At 40.7% G+C, this 18750-nt stretch overlaps 1 long non-coding RNA gene across 1 annotated transcript in view; it reads right to left on the bottom strand.

The window, feature by feature from the left end:
- Positions 1 to 223: 223 nt before the first annotated feature.
- Positions 224 to 18750, bottom strand: part of LOC139740323 (uncharacterized) — a 67257-nt gene continuing 48730 nt past the window's right edge. The window contains exon 4 of the long non-coding RNA XR_011711556.1: positions 224 to 550. This is a non-coding gene — a long non-coding RNA (uncharacterized lncRNA). The remainder of the gene's footprint in view (positions 551 to 18750) is intronic.

Below are 18750 nucleotides of genomic sequence, written 5' to 3'. Positions count from 1 at the left end.
AACGGGACACGAGACCAGTATGTTGGTGCACACCCAGCTACAAATGTTCCCACTATGAACAGGAAGTCATTCGGTCAGAAACGTGGTTTGGACACGCATCGTGATCTGTCGCATTGATCCACCGAATGCCATGATAGATGAACCACCAATCTTCCAATAATCAGAACTTTCTTACAATATATTATTGTCAAGTCATATACCGAAATTCAACTGATGGGTCCATTTCTTTTCCACTGCTTGAACAGAATAATCCTTTCTTCAAACTTATTCGAGCTAAAATTTCAAACCCGAGAGTACATACCTTGAGTTTCCTCGCTCACACTATGCCAAGACCCTCGGACAACCTGAACAGCGCATCTCGTCTCTAGAAGGAGTCATCGTTTGCACGGCACACGAGTTCGATGTTCGCAGTCTCGACCAAGGCTCATGTGGCAGGTCGGTCTATCCACTCTGAATAGGTCATACCTTTTCCCATCGACGTAGAAACAGCATAAAGCAAACTTTCCAGATCTCTTTGGGTTCTGACTTATGAGTGGCCAAGCACGTGAATCTGAGCATAATGGAGAGGTGGGAGAGAAAGAGAGAGAGAGCGGTGAATAGGCTAGCTATGCGGAAGACGAGAATTATCGCCCGATGCAACAAGCTCATCGATTCGGTGATGGATGTACAACAAGGAGGGGAATACGCGTCAAGTTATTAATACAGCAGATGACGGCGACAAACGGGGAAGAATTCAACTTCCGCGTACGTGCCTATTGTTCAACCGAAGCTGCCTGGTGCCTCTGCTCTCATCTGCGGACGCCGCAACATTAAGCTCGCACTAATAACTATAATCAAATCATAATATCGCGACGATGCCCGTCTTATGTCTTCCAAATCACATGACTTCCAAATCGGAAGAAAAAAAAATCCCATATTGTAATCAGAATGTAATTGCACTTTCCGCTCTGTTTGTAGTCTTTTTACTTTAGCTTGAGTAAGAATAACATGCCAAACAGCTGTTCAGCAGAAAAGGCTAGTGTATAAATAGATCGTCATTATAAGTCTCCTCATTTGTAATCCCCCTTTTGTTTTCGCGGAGAGTCCCAACGATATCTTTGCCCTGATTCCAAGATGGCTGCTAATTCTACGGGGAGCCATAGCAACATGTCGACTAGCGTCTCGAGCAAGCCTTTTGACCAAAATAGATTCTGCTCACGTTTCTAAGAAAAGGGTTTCTACATGTCGATCGTGAAGCTCAAGCATGTTAATCGGTTGATAATGCGGTCTCTGCACAAGCACATGTCTTTTTCTTGAAACTCACTGGCACTTCGGGATGAATACAGCATATGAGAGTGAAGAGAGAGTACTAGAGCGCCCTCTGTTAGGGCCCCTGCTCAGCAGCCAAGTAATGCCCTATTGACATCGGAGTCACGCCTGTATCATTTGCGGCAAGCGGCTCAATAATCTTCACCTAAAACACATCGAGTTTCCACTAAAAATAACATGAGGAGAAACGGCAAGCGTCCTGGGTTGCTTGCCCTGAATTAGAAACAAAGACTACAATAATCGCGAGTCTTCTGAAAGTGGGCTCAAATAATTTAGGTATGCGTCTCTTTCCAATTCAGAGATGTGCTATCAACGGGACGAACTACATTTCGCAGTTGAATATTACCCATACTTAATCACAAACTACGGCAACATTTGAACAGATGCACTCGCGCCTTGCATGCATGGGGTTAGTCGTATTGGTAATCAACGTTGAGTCCTGATTACAATGGTTTTTTTTTTTTCTACTCGATGCTAGAAGATCTTTTCCGAAACTTACAGGCAAACATGCAGGTGGTGAGTTCGACCCCCACCAAATTCTTATCACGATTCCTCACCCATGCCCTTCACCCCCATCCATGCCTCAATCCTCACCCCTCATCCCCACCCATAATCCCCAGTCCTCATCCTAACATCGCCCTAATCCTAACCTCAACCCCTTAACCCACTCCTCACCCCAAACCCTCACCACCACTCGTGATCCCCAGTCGATACGGAGAGCACGAGCATCCCGTCCTCGCTCGGTGATTCCCTAACCAGGTAAGTCGTGCTTCAAAGCAGCTCTTTACCATTCCAATCACGCCGGAGGGAAGCGATGTGGATGAAGAGGGGTGGGATGGTAAAGGGTTTGGGGGGGGGTGGGAAGGAGGACAGAATTCCGTGATATTCACAGGGACTGTCCCACTTTGCTATAATTGAGCCCATTTCTTCGTCTGGCTTCGCCATCGTGGGAAAATTATAGGACGTTGTTAAACGAGTAACAAAGTGATGAAGTTTCAGGTTTAGGTTTAGGTTACACTTCCATAAAAATCAACATATAACAGAAACAAACGGCATTACAATCAATAAGACTACATAAAAGCGTTAGTATTACAACAACATTCGTGAGAAATACAACAAAACAAAATGATTGGATAGTGTTAGGAGACAAGCAGGAAGGCAGAGCCTTATATTTAAGTCTGTCTCAAAAAAAAATACATATATATTTTAATGAATCATGTCATGGAAATTATCTTTGATAAATATAAAAACATCTCAATTACAGCAAATTAAAACGTGATTATACACACCTATCAGACACACACACATACACACACACACACGCATACGCACACCTACATACAAACAACCTAACAATCAGAAATTTCATTGTATTGATTTAAAAGGTATAACTTATATCTCATTTGGAATAATCGTAATGATGTGCTGCTTCGAATATAAGGAGGAATTCCGTTCCATATTTCGGGTCCATTGACAAATATCAATTTTTGAGACGGCAAGGTTCTGGCAAAAGGAACAGCATATATATTAACATTTCTCATTTTATATCTACAATTAATATATAACTTAAAATAATCTAATAAACTTTTACGAATCATATGGTTAAAACACAAATACATAAATATTGCACACTGATAATGTAAATATTTTGAAACCTCAAAAGTTTCAATTGGTAAAATATTGGAGTAGTATGGGCATAATAATCACTGTGATTGATCGTACGAATAAGTTTCTTTTGAAGCAATGATATCCTATTTACATTTGACATACTAGAATTGGCCCATATTACCGAACAATAATTCAAATGCGGGAGAACTAATGTGTTGTACAATGTAATCAAAATATTTTTGGTAAGAATTTCAATCTGGTAAAAACTCCAATATATTTGGCCAGTTTGTTGCAGATGCACGAGTGTGCTCATTCCAATTCAATTTATCATCAACTATTGTGACGCCAAGAAATTTCATAACATTAACTTGTTTTATCATAACATCTTTAAGTTTAATCTTTATATCACATATATTAATCCGGTTATTGGTAAACATCATATAATTTGTTTTCTTTACATTAATCACAAGCCTATTACAATCAAACCAATCAACAAGTGTTCTACTTCTCAGGCTAAATCAAAAAGAAAGAAAGAAAGAAAAAAAAAGAAAGAAAGAAACTGATAAATGTGTATATCAAGTAGGTAGACGTTTCTTCTTATACTCATGAATAGTGCGGTCCTTTCAGATCACTATAAGGTGGACACAATAAAAGCGATAGAAAGTGTTTATCTCACGCAAAAGTTACATCTAAGTATGCATGTATAAAAACTTTATTAATTATCATCATGGTGTTGGGTGTTGGGTGTTAGTAGCATTTCGTAGTAACATTTTATAAGTTATTCTTTTACCTGGAAAGCAACGAAGACTGTTCTTTTTTCTCTTTATATCGGACAAAGTGACAAAGAGATGAATAACAGTATAACTACTCTTCCATTAACCTTCCTTCGCTATAAACGCATTACGTCAGTACAGGAAAAATGATATAGGGTGGACGTACAAGAACCGAGGATATTACCTTGCATTCTCTTGGTGTTTGATTATTATTTGTGTGGAAATTTGTAGAAAACTCGTATTTAAAGGAAAGTATAGGTTCTGTTAATACTGTCGAGATGAAAAGTGAGGTCCCCGTGCGCCTGAGTGCAACATGTATGTTTGAAATAGGTCCACGCCTTCTACTATTTCCAGGTTTTATAATCTCATGAAAAAGGTCGGACGGCCTTTTTTCGTTATCTTGTCGGAGTCAGAGAGAACATGAGCCGAGAATGACTGATAGGCATATCACTGCCTAATACGTATCATAGGAGCCAATAATGAATCGAACACTTTCTGAAGGCCTTGTTTGCGCAACCGCACTTCTATAGGGGGAGATTGATCGACACACACGCGCGGGAGAAACTCATTTGGGAGCAAATTGGAATGGTGGAACGGTCTGCGCATGAGCAAAGGCAAACCACACTCATCAGCTTGGTGAAAGCATCGATTTCTACGCCATTTCATCCCGTTTTCCACTTCCTGCATCTTATCTCTTTAGACCGGCTATATATAGAGAACCTCCAATACGCATCCGTCTAGTAGAAGGAATTGATACAACACGTATTCAGGTAATGTCAAGAAATGCAGAGTGATGTACTAGTATGTATACTGGCCTACTTGTTGAAAGAAATAAGACGAAAGAGTATAATATTGTACTATATCATTCTCTATTAAACACGCACGCATACACACAAACAGACACACATACATACACACACATAAGATTTTACATGCTTATGCGCAATTACGTACTTGTGGTTGGATCGATGTGTGGCATTATCTAAAAGCAGTGATTAACTTAGCAATAAAATCCATTACTTGAATGCCATACACCACCACCACCATAACAAAGGGAGAAAATACAATAAGTCGGTTTTCAAATACCAACGTTTGAAAGTACCCTTATACGAAGTAGGTTATGTAAATGTAAAGTTGCAACAAGAAAGCACTCTTTTCATACAGTTGTTGTGCGTCAAACGCCATGTCCTTAATCCTTGTCATTCACGGCAGAAGAGGACTTACGCCTCCTCTCAGCTTCACAGCCCTTGTGACCCCTTTGCAAGTTCCTGAGAGCTGTGTGAGGACTCCTATAGGACATTAAACACACTTAACCAGAGTCCCAGTGACCGCGATTTTTCCCCATAACACCTACTACCCTTTTCACGCGTCTGCTCATACGAACAACGCATGAATATTCTGCCAGAGGCTTGCGTCGTCGCTAGAGAGTTTCGCCAATCTTTGATCTTCCCGCCAAACGAAATATTTGTGGACAACTCCGAGGCAAACGCTCTCACAAAACACAAACACTCATAAACAAATATGACCCACAGGTCCAAATTCAGGTTGATTGAAGAAAGAAATTCTCCATCATAGATGTAGGTTTATGTGCTGTCTCACCACAGTCGGCAAGTGAAGTGGACTACAGTCGACGCCCTCATCTGGTTGAGGCCAAATCTTCGGTGCATAGCGGCGCCATCTCAGTGCATTGCGGCACGGCTTTTGATGCGCTCCCAAGAGAGTGGTGCGGTGGGACCAATCGGTCCATCCTGTGTTCACTACAGAGGAAATAATGCGCTGGGAAGCAGCTAAAAACAGGCTCGTTCAGCAGGAAGAAAGACTTCTGCAATCGATCTACCATCCTCCCAATGACTGATGGACTAAAATATCAGGACAATGTCAAGAAAAATGAACAATCTGGAGCTAAAGAAAATCTTAGCAATAATCGACTACAATGATTAATGTGCAAATGACAGAATACATAATCGTTTCCTTTTGATGAAGTGTCGGTCACGAACATCAGGCGGAAACAAAACACACAGAACACGCAGTGCTAGAGAATGAAGTATATGTACTATGTGAAAATGAGAACACGAAAACCATCATCAGATTTCACTACATCTCTATGATATCTCGAAAAGTATTTTCCCGTGCATATGTATTTAAAATATGGCAACCGAAACCGAACAACAAACATCCTATCCCAAATTAGGCTAATGACATTCCATATGGTAATCGTCTGCAACCAGGATGCGTTATTTCCGGAGAGACAGAATAATGAAACTACATGTTCGCTCTGCCCCGGAGAGAGAGGGGGAGAGAGAACGAAAAATACTGCAATATCCAGCTCGTCTGCAAATCCACGTTCCAGGAAACAAAAGGATCTGGCATGACTGCCTCCCTTTTCATATGTTCCTATTAACGAATCCGGCGAAGGATTCTCTGAAGTAGTCAAATCTTTCCAAGCGCTCGTGTCCCCCATTACGGCACGACAGCTTTTAACGCTTATTGATACTGATGTCAAATGAATAGAGGCACGTCTTGTATATGCGCACCGGGAAAAGGGTAATAGCCCTCCATGCAGCATAGAAAATTCACTACATCTCCGCGGAAATGAAATTAGAAAGCACTTGTGCGCTTTTTAATGCCTGTCTCGTTTTTCATATTTCGCGTTTTCATGTGTTCCGTGATATCAAATAACATCTATTTTCCAACTCATTGTAATGATGCTCGATCATGTCTTTCATTTCTCGACCATCAATCAGAGGCCGAATTTGATCTGTCTTCTGACTCCAAATCCATGTCAATTCACCCAGAAGTCTTCCTGTTCGTCAGACATTAATTTTTCTGTTGACATCCATTATTGCAAATTCATTGTCGTCCCCTTTCCCTCCCCTCAGCTTCTCTCATTCTACATCAAACGTCTGAAGACGCTTTCAGAGGCAGCACAGGGATTCGACGATAGCAATTACGGGAAATTGAAATGAATAAAAAAAAAAGAGTCGATGTGATTGCAGCAATGCTTGGCATTATTCTACACGTTCCCATCAAGAATGCACAGAGCGATGATATTGTTCTACTTTTCCTCCCTAATGTCGAGCGATGGTGCGTGGTTACTAGCGGCAAGAACAAGCCGCATGTGAGTTAATGCGTGATGCTAGCAGAGCTAACGATCCTAAGGTCGTTTGAACATGGCTTGAATAATTCACACTTGGTTGCACGTCATTATGTAAAAAAAAAAAAAGAAAAAAGAGTGACTTTGGCAAAAGTAGCTAGCCCTAGAATAAATTACATTCATGAAACATGTCGTGACATCATTGCTAGCATGAGTTTGGTATACCAGTCTTCTATACCTCCTAAAAAATATATGCCAGTGGATACCACGTGTCACCTGCTAACATCAACAAAATACCTGAGTAATTATTGTAACAATGTTGTTTATTTATGCATAATGATCTGACAAGTCCAATCACTACAATGATGGAAACATTCATAACTCGCTTTATCGGTAATTCAAAGTGTTGCTTTTTTTTTGGGGGGGGGGGGACAGGCAGACTTGATGACAAACAAAATGGCGTTCACTCATAGCAATGATTGGCATGTTAAATTTTCTGATTTGATTTCTCTTACAGAAGTAAATTCCGTTATGGAAGGATCTTCTCAATTTTAATCGAAGTGTATAAACTTTCCGACTATAAAAAAGCAAACATTTGATTTGCATATCACAAGTTAGATATAAATGCGCATGTCGCCCTCATGTGCCACGACGACTAGGACTTATTTTCGTTGGTTGTTTTTCTATGCAAATAATAGCCCAAACCAAGACGTCCAAAGAATTGCACTAAAGACGATCACTTATCTCAAAATGTCAAAGAAATTGGCATGATTCTGGGTAATGACTGAAACTCTACGTCTCCACAATCAGTCGGCGTGTAATGATAAAAGAACGTTTAAAAAATGGAGCAAAATCAATACTTCCTGCAGCATATTCTTGAATAACTGTTTCTGGGTATTTTTAATCTCTCGTGTTTTCATACAAAGATACGTGATCAACTACAAGGAATTTCCACTGTGTCAACGTAGAAGAAGCAGTTTGGCATTAAAGAGAAAAAAAAGAAGAACATACCCTAACTTCTCCATCCGAATAATCGGCACTCGCTTCAAGACACTAGAGCCTTTAAGTTCACACCCTGTTTGACCTTCTAGCTTGGGCACTTGTCTCGGAGGATCTCTTCTCTAAGTGCATTATGAGACTACACACTTCCCCTCTTCATATCGAAGCTGTCAACACTCAGTCCAAATTCAGCTTCGCGAAATCAAGTTATACATCGGTGCTGGTCACGTGATCACTCTCCAGTGACGCTCACTCATGGGATACGCCGGTCTTCAAACAATCGATGGCATCGATTGATACCAATATATACGCTGTAAATGGAGCATGACCGGTGCTTGCAACATGCATCCCAGGTGTATTCAACCAAGATATTCGATCGGAACGCCTAGTGAAGTGACACCGGAATGGGAAGCGAGGAATTTTACAGTTTCTCTTAGTTGCGTTCATAATGACTATGTCACCATTAGCGACTTCTTTTTTGAACGAACTACATTGAGTACGTAGGGCTACATGGACGACAAAGGAAGATGGCATGTATATGCCTGTATGGACTAAAAGAGAAGACAGTTTTGAGGCTTGGATAATGTAAAGAGGTCGGAGAGAATAACCAGTCAAGTGAGCTGTGATTGGGAAGCCGCTGTAATAATGGAAGACGCCACAACTTAACCAGTGTCGGTGCTGGCGCGTTTGTAATGTTGCGTTCACAGTCTTTTCACCCTCCACGCAGATGCTATCTACGGCTGATGATAAACCATTATCGCACTCACCGCGGTAAAATAATACGTGTGGGACTGAGGAATAAGATGGCTAATTGCCCCTTGCGCTGGAAGGAAACGGTGAAAGGGTTGCCACAGGCATGTGCGGAGGCAATCAAGCTGTCGATGTTCATTAGCGTAACACGCGCGGAAAAGTAATAAAAGAACGACCTTTCTACCTTCATAACGGCGGGCTACGGAGTCCCATTATGTCTTATTTCTCGTTGACATGGGGGCAGTGCCCCAGCCCGCACTATACAGGCAATCATGTACTTTGGAGGGACAAGGGGGTTGGGACTGACGCAAACAATGTCTTACCTGCATTATCGCGCGATCGGTCAATTGTGGGTGGATGGCCAAAATAATTACAAGACGACAGAAACTTCACCGGAAAGTGTAGCCTGTAGGGATCGTTGTTACTTCATTTTCTGTGTCAACATTGCAAACATTGCCAGTCGCTCGTTGTCCGCCTACGTTCCCTTTGCAAAGCATATCGCCCGCTTTCCTGGAGCATTGTTTACAGGTTTTCACTCGCCTACAGGTACACCCCAGTCGCTATGTTGTTGTACTCTTTTCGAAAGCTTAAGACGAGCAGTGTTCACATGAATAACAATATATAGTATATACCATACCGTTACTGAGGTCTGTTCACATTGAATTTCTACCATCCTTTTCTCTCCCTTATCGGTTGCACAAACATGGCAACTCACCTTCCATGGTAAATAAAATTTGCAGCTCGTTAATAGAAGTGTAGGCCCCTAAATAATGATAACTGCTATGACGATAGCGATGAATAATACAATAAAAGTAACGATGAAAATTATGGTGATGAAAGAAAATAGTAATGACGACAAAACCAAAAGCTTCCTATTCTGTTATAAACACATAGCCCACCGCTTACTAACAAATCCGCCATGTGAGTTCTACAGACACGAAATCCATGCATCCTGCAGGGTACTCCGTAATTCCAGATCGATTTGGAAAGATTTCATGATGTGTGACTCCCCCCCCCCCCTCCTTTTCTCGATCTTTTCAAGAGGAGTAAATGTCGGTCGTCCTTGAAAGTATGAGCCCGTAGAGCAACCTTCAATGACACGATATGCAAGGTATAGTGCAAAAAGAAATGCGCCAGAGACATTCACGTGGAAGTTGTTTACCAACTCGACTGCATTACGGCGTAGGTGGCAATACGCGTATGGCCCCAAAACACCTTTCTGCACGGTTGACTCCTTATTCGTATACGTTTTAAAGAAATGGTGATTATACGCAGCAGGTTAACCGAGGTGCGAAATTTTTTTCGGGAGCCTCGGGGCGAATATTTCGCGCCGAATTGAGCCGGGCGGTGTTCTGCCAATGGAGCGAGAGAGGTTCTGAGAGGCATTTATAAAGGAGACCTTAATATCAGCACTGTCGAGTAAAGAGGACCCATCGAGATTGAAATATGACGCTGAAGAGACGGCGGGGTGGGGAGAATTGAGCGAGCTTATCAAGCATCGTCCCTCTTGAGACTGGAAAGAGACAGTGGAGGGGAAGAAATGTTATCACATGGACATTATGTCGTCACGAATGCCTTCCTAAACATAGCTTTAAATAGGACGAGGAACGGAGATGCTCTGGAGTTGCATCATGTAAGTACTTTACACTTCAAAGGTGCCGGCATAGAAAGGAGTGGTTTTCTCTCCATCTGCTGCCACCATAAACAATGACTGCAAGATGCAAAATAACGGAGACATGGCATTCCATAAATGCATATATATATAAAAAAAAAGCTGAATATCTGTGAAAAAAGGGCGAAATCAGGCGAATATCTAGAGATTTATTTTTGGACAATTCGAGATTAATGAGCCTCTCCACTGCCGCTCAGTGGGCACCTCATAGCGTAGTCTTGGTCACGTGACCTTTATGTCACTTTCAAGACACCACTTTACTGATCTCTGCGTGAATTTAATTTCATGCGTCTTCCCAACAGATTTTGTTTCTTTACGACTTTGATTAGATGCATCACCGATACAGTGTCATCGTCCATTCTTGGAGAAACATTATCACTCTAGTGTCTGGAATATATATATATATATATATATATATATATATATATATATATATATATTATATAATGATGTGTGTATGTGTGCGTGTATGTGTGTGTGTGTGCGCGCGCATGTGTGTAAGACATAAAACGCAATAAATTAAACGTTATTTGTATGGCAAGTCGTCTAACGGTTAGAAAATTATCTTATGATTTTTTCTTTATTCTTTTACATGTATTTGCACAAGATTCTCCTCTTCATAATCTCATAAACGTGCAGTCCATCACAACGAGAAGTATTAGTGTTAGGAATATGTACACATTCCGGATCAAGTACAAACATGACACATGACTTCACGACTTCAGTGTGCACCAATGACAGGTGTTAATTCAACAGGTTTCACCGTTATTCCAGGAATATTCCGAGGGTAGTTTGAATCATGACGTAGCAACACGCAGAGAGCTTCGTTATGATGTACATGAACTTTTAAAATGATAAGCCCTGTTTCAACGACATGGCAATGTATTCTGTACAATACCGGTAAGATTTACAAAATAGCTTTGATACATGACCTACAAATAAAAAAAAATAACTGCATTCAGGTCTATCGCTCTTCTAGAATAAAATATTTTACGCTAGATCTCATGAAAATTACCTAAATATACAGCTTCTTTCTGATACGTGAGAAGACAATGGCTCTCGTGCAATATTCGCCATTCACGGCAAAGTGCTATATTTTGTAAGCTTTTACCACGACCCTTGGACACGGGGTAGGCAAAAAATAAAGATCAATCTAACCAGGGTATGCCGAGATTGGAACGAAGCTCTTTTAAACAAGATCGCACTTTCTCCTTCCTTTTTTCTGTTGGGGGATTTTTCAGATCTGTGCTAACTGATTATGCATGCAGTATAGCATCAGAATGATAGAGCCCACTATTAGCTGCCCCTGGCACTTCGCTCTGATAATACACGATGCGCTGATGTCATTCTTGTCCCACTATGTACTAGTATACAATAATATGCTAGCAAGCAAAAAGCGCCACCAGCGCACCACCATCACCGTGACCATGCTCTGATGGCTTGCTTGCTCTAAGTGAGATTACGGCTATTTATACAACGTAGCCTACATGTAGACGCCACGTATATCTACAGTCTCGAAGCAATTCATCCAAGTTACATGCTCTTGGATGCAAGGACTCATTAAGAACGACACGAAGTTAATCAATAGAACAAGCTCGTTTATTCACAGCCTTTAAGCGTGTATGATACTGCAACTCATTGCCACCATCCTCCATCAGAAAGCATCCATTTTATATTCCACTCTGCAAAAAAAAAATATTTAGCATGGATCATAGTACACAATCTGCTAACTTCATGTGAAGCATTATTTTGAGCCATATCATGTGTGCGAGTGTGTGTGTGTGTGTATTTGTGTGTCTTTAGCACCAAAATTCTATAATTATATCTTGCTGTTTGAAGGTTACACAATCATCAGATGTGCCGTATATTCCATAGTGCACAAACGTCAAAGCGATATTGTTCGTCACCTTATACGCTGATGTTTTCAAAGAGCAATTTCTCATTCCGTTTAAAACATAGAACGATCTAACATGAACTTTTTCAAGGGAGATATATTTTTCCATGTGGATGCAAAATTTACTCATTGATGTAAATCCACTTGGGGTGCCTTGGACAAAGTCGTGAAGACAGTGTTAATTTAAGAGGTAACTCGAAAAATTGGCAACACGTCATGGAAAAGTAAGGGATAATCCATACACTGCACACCAGTCGACGATTTACTGACATTCTAATAGACTTATACCTTTATCATTACATAACTTGCTGTCATTGCTTCGCTATAATATAACTGTATTTTCATGAAAACGAAATCAGCTATTTATTTCACTACATGGCGGTGATCCTCAATGAAGCTGGGAAATACTCACCCGCCACATAAAACACGGGATAAACAAAAACGTATATTACGAGAATTTCTCATCCTCACTACTATAAATATGCAGTTTTTGAGGCTGTGACGGAGACACTAATCTAGCGAAATGACGAGCACTTTGTTTTCATTTCGGCATTGCCATTATTCATGCAGCAGCACGGTGGGTGAAGGAACAGTGAGGAATACAAATACCATCAAACTCTCCTCTCTTTTTGGAATCGCGTTATTGATATAAGCGAACACAAACTAACTTAAGTACATATTTATCTGACATGCAGACTCGTAGACTTAGCGTTACAGGAAATGTACACCTTGCTATATATAACGCAATATCAACCTCAGTCCTTGACTTGCCCTATGAGCGGTTAAAATAAACCAAACGAAAACCACACACCACCCTACATAAACCATTTAGCAATGAATGAATCCCGCAGATTTTGATCGTCAGCTGGCGAAAGCATATCATATTCTTTATCACAACCGTTTTACTACGCTTATACTATAATTGATAATGAACGCCATTAGAGGATATTGAGTACGAAAATACCCCCCCCCCCCCATCTCAACTATTTGATGGTTTACGGTGATTTTAGGTCTGTAGTGCTAAAGGGTAAGTGTAAGTGCCAGTAGGCCTACTGTACGTGTGGTTTCCAACTTTTTCAAAGCTTAATTTGGGCTGTAAATTACAGCCTGGGTATTTCTTGGCACCTTAGACAAGTGAAGTCTCATAACGCTTGTCGATTTGCACGGACCCCCTCGACACTGGCTTTACCAACCGTGTTTATTCAACTCTCAATAAAAAAAAAAATGATCCATCACAGCATTCGCACATTAATTTCGGAAAAGATTGATTTTGAATTAATCAAATTCGGTGTCACGTACAACACACATACTCACATAGAACGCTCGAGTCTGTCTTTACCCCTTTCCCCTTTCTCATTATTGGTCCTCCTCCTCTACACCTCCCCTCGCTCTCTTCCTAACCCACCCCCCCCCCCCCCACCTTCTCCCTGACCCTCACTCACACTTATACACACGGCGACACACACAGATGCAAACATGCACTCGCTCTTATCACCTCTAAAGGTTACGCATTCATCCCTGTCTGTCATTGTCACCTCGCTCAGGCCAAAAGAAATTACCCGCTGCGAGTTCAAACTGTTTATTCAAAAAGGCGCGATGGTAAAGGAACAACACGAGTTGTGATAAATCTCTCATCTCGGCACGTCCTTCATGATGGAAACGGTGGATCAACCACCGAGAATCTCTGAACCGAAGGTGAGACGAATTGAACCACCATACTACGACGAAAAATGACAAAGAAAACGAAAAGAAAAGTAAGCAAAAGGAAAGGGAGATCATTCCTCTGTTTTTGGATTTTTCTCGTTTTTTCATTGAAAATGAGAAACAGGAAGTTTCTCGACTAGGGGAAAATAGGACAATACCAACACTTTTTTTTTTTTTTTTTTGCAAGATAAGGGCCAAGAGACTAGTGACAGTGATTAAACTAAGCCTAAAATATGTATGGGGATAAGATCGGGTATAACGCCATGACATCGTCAAATCGATGCTGGCTGTAACCCTGACTCACCCCATGACCATGGTGTATGGGGTACCCTGTAATCAAACGGGGTGCACGCTGCACAACCTGACAGCCGCGGTTTGGACTTTCACTGGGCGACAGCCAATATTGCCACCCACTATGTCACACACACACACACGCACTCGCATTTTATTCACATATATATATACACGTGTATATATGTATATGTATATATATATATATATATATATATTTATTTATTTATTTATTTATATATATATATATGTATTTATATATATATATATATATATATATATATATATATTATCATTATTATTATTATTATTATTATCATTATTATCATTATTTTATTCGGCATTTCAGACATTGCACATGTACATGGGTAAACACAAAATACATTTGATTCAGCAAAAACAAAAATAAGATAAATTATAACACAGAGACAAAGCACAAATGAGAAAAAAAAAAACCCCTAGATTGTGACATAGAAAACAGGGCTGCCAGGGGAAAGAAAAGGTAAACTTAATTACCATATATGTATATTTATGTATATATATATATATATATATATATATATATATATATATATATATATATCCCAAATCGCGTCATATGATACCATTAAGTCAGCGCGGCTCTCCAGTAATTACATCGTAGTTAAGGTCTCTATACGGTCTGAGATAATGGACGGATACACGCAAAATTTCCAGCTTTTTTCCTCTTCTTGATCAAGGTAGACATAAGTATTAAAGAATGATATGCATTGGTGTGACTCATCGTAGCACACGTGTGTGCATATAATGGCCTCAAAGGACATCCTCACGTGTGATGGAAGTCATTCTAAAATCGGTATGATATTTGAGTGATCTACATTGAATTACAAATTTCCAGAAATCTATAATATAACATAATATAATATAATATCGATTAGCCCTAGTTGGTCGTATCGTGAGACTGATAATCAATAAATTATCTCTGAACACCTACATAATCATATCGCTGGATATATGAAAACTATTCATTCCTTTTCTCTTGTAAGTATAGGTCAAAGTAATTATACATAATAGATGAAAATGTTGGTTTTATTACACGCGCATGCGCACAGGAATGATGGTCATTCAACCGTTACGAAGGATCCATCTTGCAAGTGCACACAAACACTTACTCCACAGCACTTAATTCATCATAATAGCACCAAACGTCGTCTTTAACATGAACCTTTTTTTATCAAGGTATACTGACTGATAAATTCTTGTAGTATTAACAGCGTACTATGAGCCGAAACAGTAGATTGACTTTCACTTCACGCGATTTCAAATAACATGACGGTCAGTAGAAGGTTTTCACCACTAATAATAATACTACTACTAATAATAAGGCGTTCTTTATCCAGGGTAGCTTCTTCAGTGTTGCCGCTGCTCTGCCGGAGGGCCCTGCGATATCATTATTACCCTAGCGTTGCCAGGTACCCATTCATACGCCTGGGTAGAGAGGGACGTGGTGGGTGAAAACATGTTGTCCACGAACGTAAGCACTGGGCGGGATTCGAACTCGGATTCTCCGATTGGGAGTCTGGAGTCTTATCCACTATGCCACAGCGCCCCCACATTATAGTATTACAGTGGCCAAAGGGTCAATAGGGGGGGGGGGGGGGGGGGTGCGCATTTTTCTTACCCTCTTCCTTGTATACTCATCACCTTTCATCCTGCAAAACGAGTACAGGCGTGCTGAGAGCCTTCACAATACTGTACTGCGTCATGATGCAGGAAATTATCAGTTATCAGAGGGCCATCATATCACGTCATAATTGTGTCGAAGGACTGGACTGGGTGAGGCAATCAATTTTTTAAGGTCACATGACTGAAAAGTCGGGAGGACGAGTGATCGAACTTGCCCCATTATGAGCAGTAAACTCAGATCTTTCCTCTCTTATGTGTATCCTGCATCCTCCCCGTACACAACAGTATTGTACATTACATAACTTGCAATAACGGGGAGAAATTCTAAAACACGCCGGAAAGCAACGAATTAAAGGAGTTCATTCACTAGGCAAGACTTAAGATGCAAATTTGAATCGGCTCCGAACCTCTCCATTACACGCATGCCGTGCCAGTACTTCTCATGCATAATGCTTGTCGCATGTGCGTACAAACACCGAGCAATATTTTGCCGTGCCGATGGGTATTCTTGTCAATTCACTCTTTCATTTCATTTTCCCCATCTAGACATCCTCGTCACTCAAATTAGCGCCTAACCAGATCTGGATATGCACGGAAATTTACCGCACTCATTACTTCGTACCCGACTGGAATCACACACTGACGTGGCAATAGCGTCGATATCTTTTAACTTTGCCACTGCGCCGCTACGGGATTTGATGTTTATTCATGAAGTGCGGTTGTTACGAGTATCACGGGGTTCGATTGAATATAACACGATAAGACAGCAAGGCAAAATACACTGCATGCATTTCCCCCTGCTTGATTGAAGGAAGAAAGGATGAAAATTGAACAACCTCACCGCATATATTAAAGTGTTTTAAAGTAAAGCGTGACCCTTGTTCGTGCGAATGAAACCCAATACGATCTGAGAAAACTTTCGGAATTTAGGTCAGAACGGGTTTCGCAGTGCGCTTCGATTTTGTCTTCCTCGCCTTCAGGATTGATTTCTATGCGACTCTCAACGATAGTGCGCATTTGGTCGAAGTACTGCAATCATTTAGTCTTCGATCGACAGAAAACAAAAATAAGGAAACTGCACCACAGAAACTGAAAACACGTGGCATGGCATCACATGGCCACGAGATGATGTTTACAAGTTTACAAGATCCGGAAAAAAAAACACAACAAAGGCTTGTATATACTAATACTGTCACTTCAAAAAGTAGATGATCATTTTACTTGAGAACGGAAGTGAAAACAACTCTTGAACAATTCGCTGAGATGTAGGCCTGTATAATAGGTATGCTATAAATATATCGGTCACAATTCTGTCTCCCCCCCCTCCCTTTTTTTTATTGTTCCCAGTAAAGCTATAAAGCTGAATAAACCTAAGCCGATATTTTAGGGGTAAAAGGGGGCTTATTTCTGCGATAATGCCGCCTGTTCAAGCACTTCAGACCAGGAGCCTGAAACTGATATGAATTCTTGAGAATATCCAACATAATAATTATGCGCTGTGTATAGACTTCACTCTGAAATATTGGCAAGTAGATCGGGGAGGGAGGGAGTGGGGAGCCGACAGCAGCTGGACGAGATGTACTCAAAAGTAAGGGAAGCGAAGACTTCTTTCAAAGCAAGCCAACATTCGACCTAGATCTATGGGTTTCATGTTTGTTTGGTTTGGTGCCCTGATGTGGCCTGCTTCCGAGTATTTCGGACATTATTCAGCCTTGACGGTATTCCTTTTGAATGTGGTAGACCGCGTGTGTCCGAAAGAACTCATGAAGAACATCGCAATTGTATACGGTAAGTAGCAGACGAGCTGTGAGAAGTCATCAGGTGGTATTACGATAAGGCGGCTGCGAAGCAGATGGTATAAGATTCGTTTTACCCATCATTTTCGTTAATATTATGTAGTAAGCAGTTGTGGAAACACTGATTATGAACGCAACTCTATCTAAACCAGCGTGTATGGACTTAATACCGATGTCCACAAATGAAAAACGGGACACACGCCATGTTACGATCATGATCGACTTCAGAATGGATAGACTCGTACGAAAGACGACCACGTCCGTCTAAGGGATTGTAGATGTCTAATGTAAGATTCCCCTTGAAGAACTATCACCTTCTCTTCGAGACACCACTTCCCTCTTCCAGACGCCAATTTATTAGATACCATATTCACGATATCGATTATGTGCAACACTGCACTCAGAAAAAAAAAAGTGATATCTCAGTTTCACATTGCAAGTGAATCTTGAATTCTTCGTGTACGGACACCATTCTCTGAAATCTTTCTTCGTTGCTTTTAAATCAGTATAAGAGCAGTCTCTGAAATCCATTAACAAAGGGAGCTTCATCTCGACCACATCAGGCCTACACACTACACAGGAAGTGACTAAGCCGCTTCACGCTACAAAGTGAACAAAGAACTCGTATGGCTACATTGAAAAAAAAAATGCGATTCTGTGTTCACGAAGAACTTGACAATATCGCTGTCACTCAGCTGGATAAAACTAACAAACGTTGTCGTTCATTTACCTCCTTGTCTACACACACACTTTGTGTATTAGTTCCTTTCTCTTGTCCTCCTTTCTTCCCCTCTCAAGACTTTTAATCTATTCTTCTGGCACTCATCTTCTCTTTCTTCTCCTACTTCCTTTTTCTCCTGATGTTGTAAGAGGCGTGACTTGCCACTAGCAAGTCGTCTCCTTATCTCCACGATTCCCCCCCCCCCATCTCACTTTTGGATGACAAAGCTGGTTTGTAACTGTAATCTGGACCAACGCTGGCGCTCTTTTATTTCGTAATATATTATTTTGGATTACTAATAAAAAAAGGTAGTGATTGGTTGATAGAGCTTCACGCGCTTAATGTATTTTCTACAATTTCAGAATGTTGGCAGGTGACACTCCATGGTATACCATTTGTGAAATTATATCACAAAGTAATTGTGACATCACAAAGCAACTGTAACATCGCGCACTGCTTCTTACGGTCACTTTAT

Source organism: Diadema antillarum, unplaced genomic scaffold (assembly GCF_040938485.1).
Source record: "Diadema antillarum isolate AM-2024a unplaced genomic scaffold, OU_Dant_1.0 seq00000847_RagTag, whole genome shotgun sequence".
Taxonomy (NCBI): domain Eukaryota; kingdom Metazoa; phylum Echinodermata; class Echinoidea; order Diadematoida; family Diadematidae; genus Diadema; species Diadema antillarum.
This window is presented reverse-complemented; position numbering and strand designations above follow the sequence as displayed.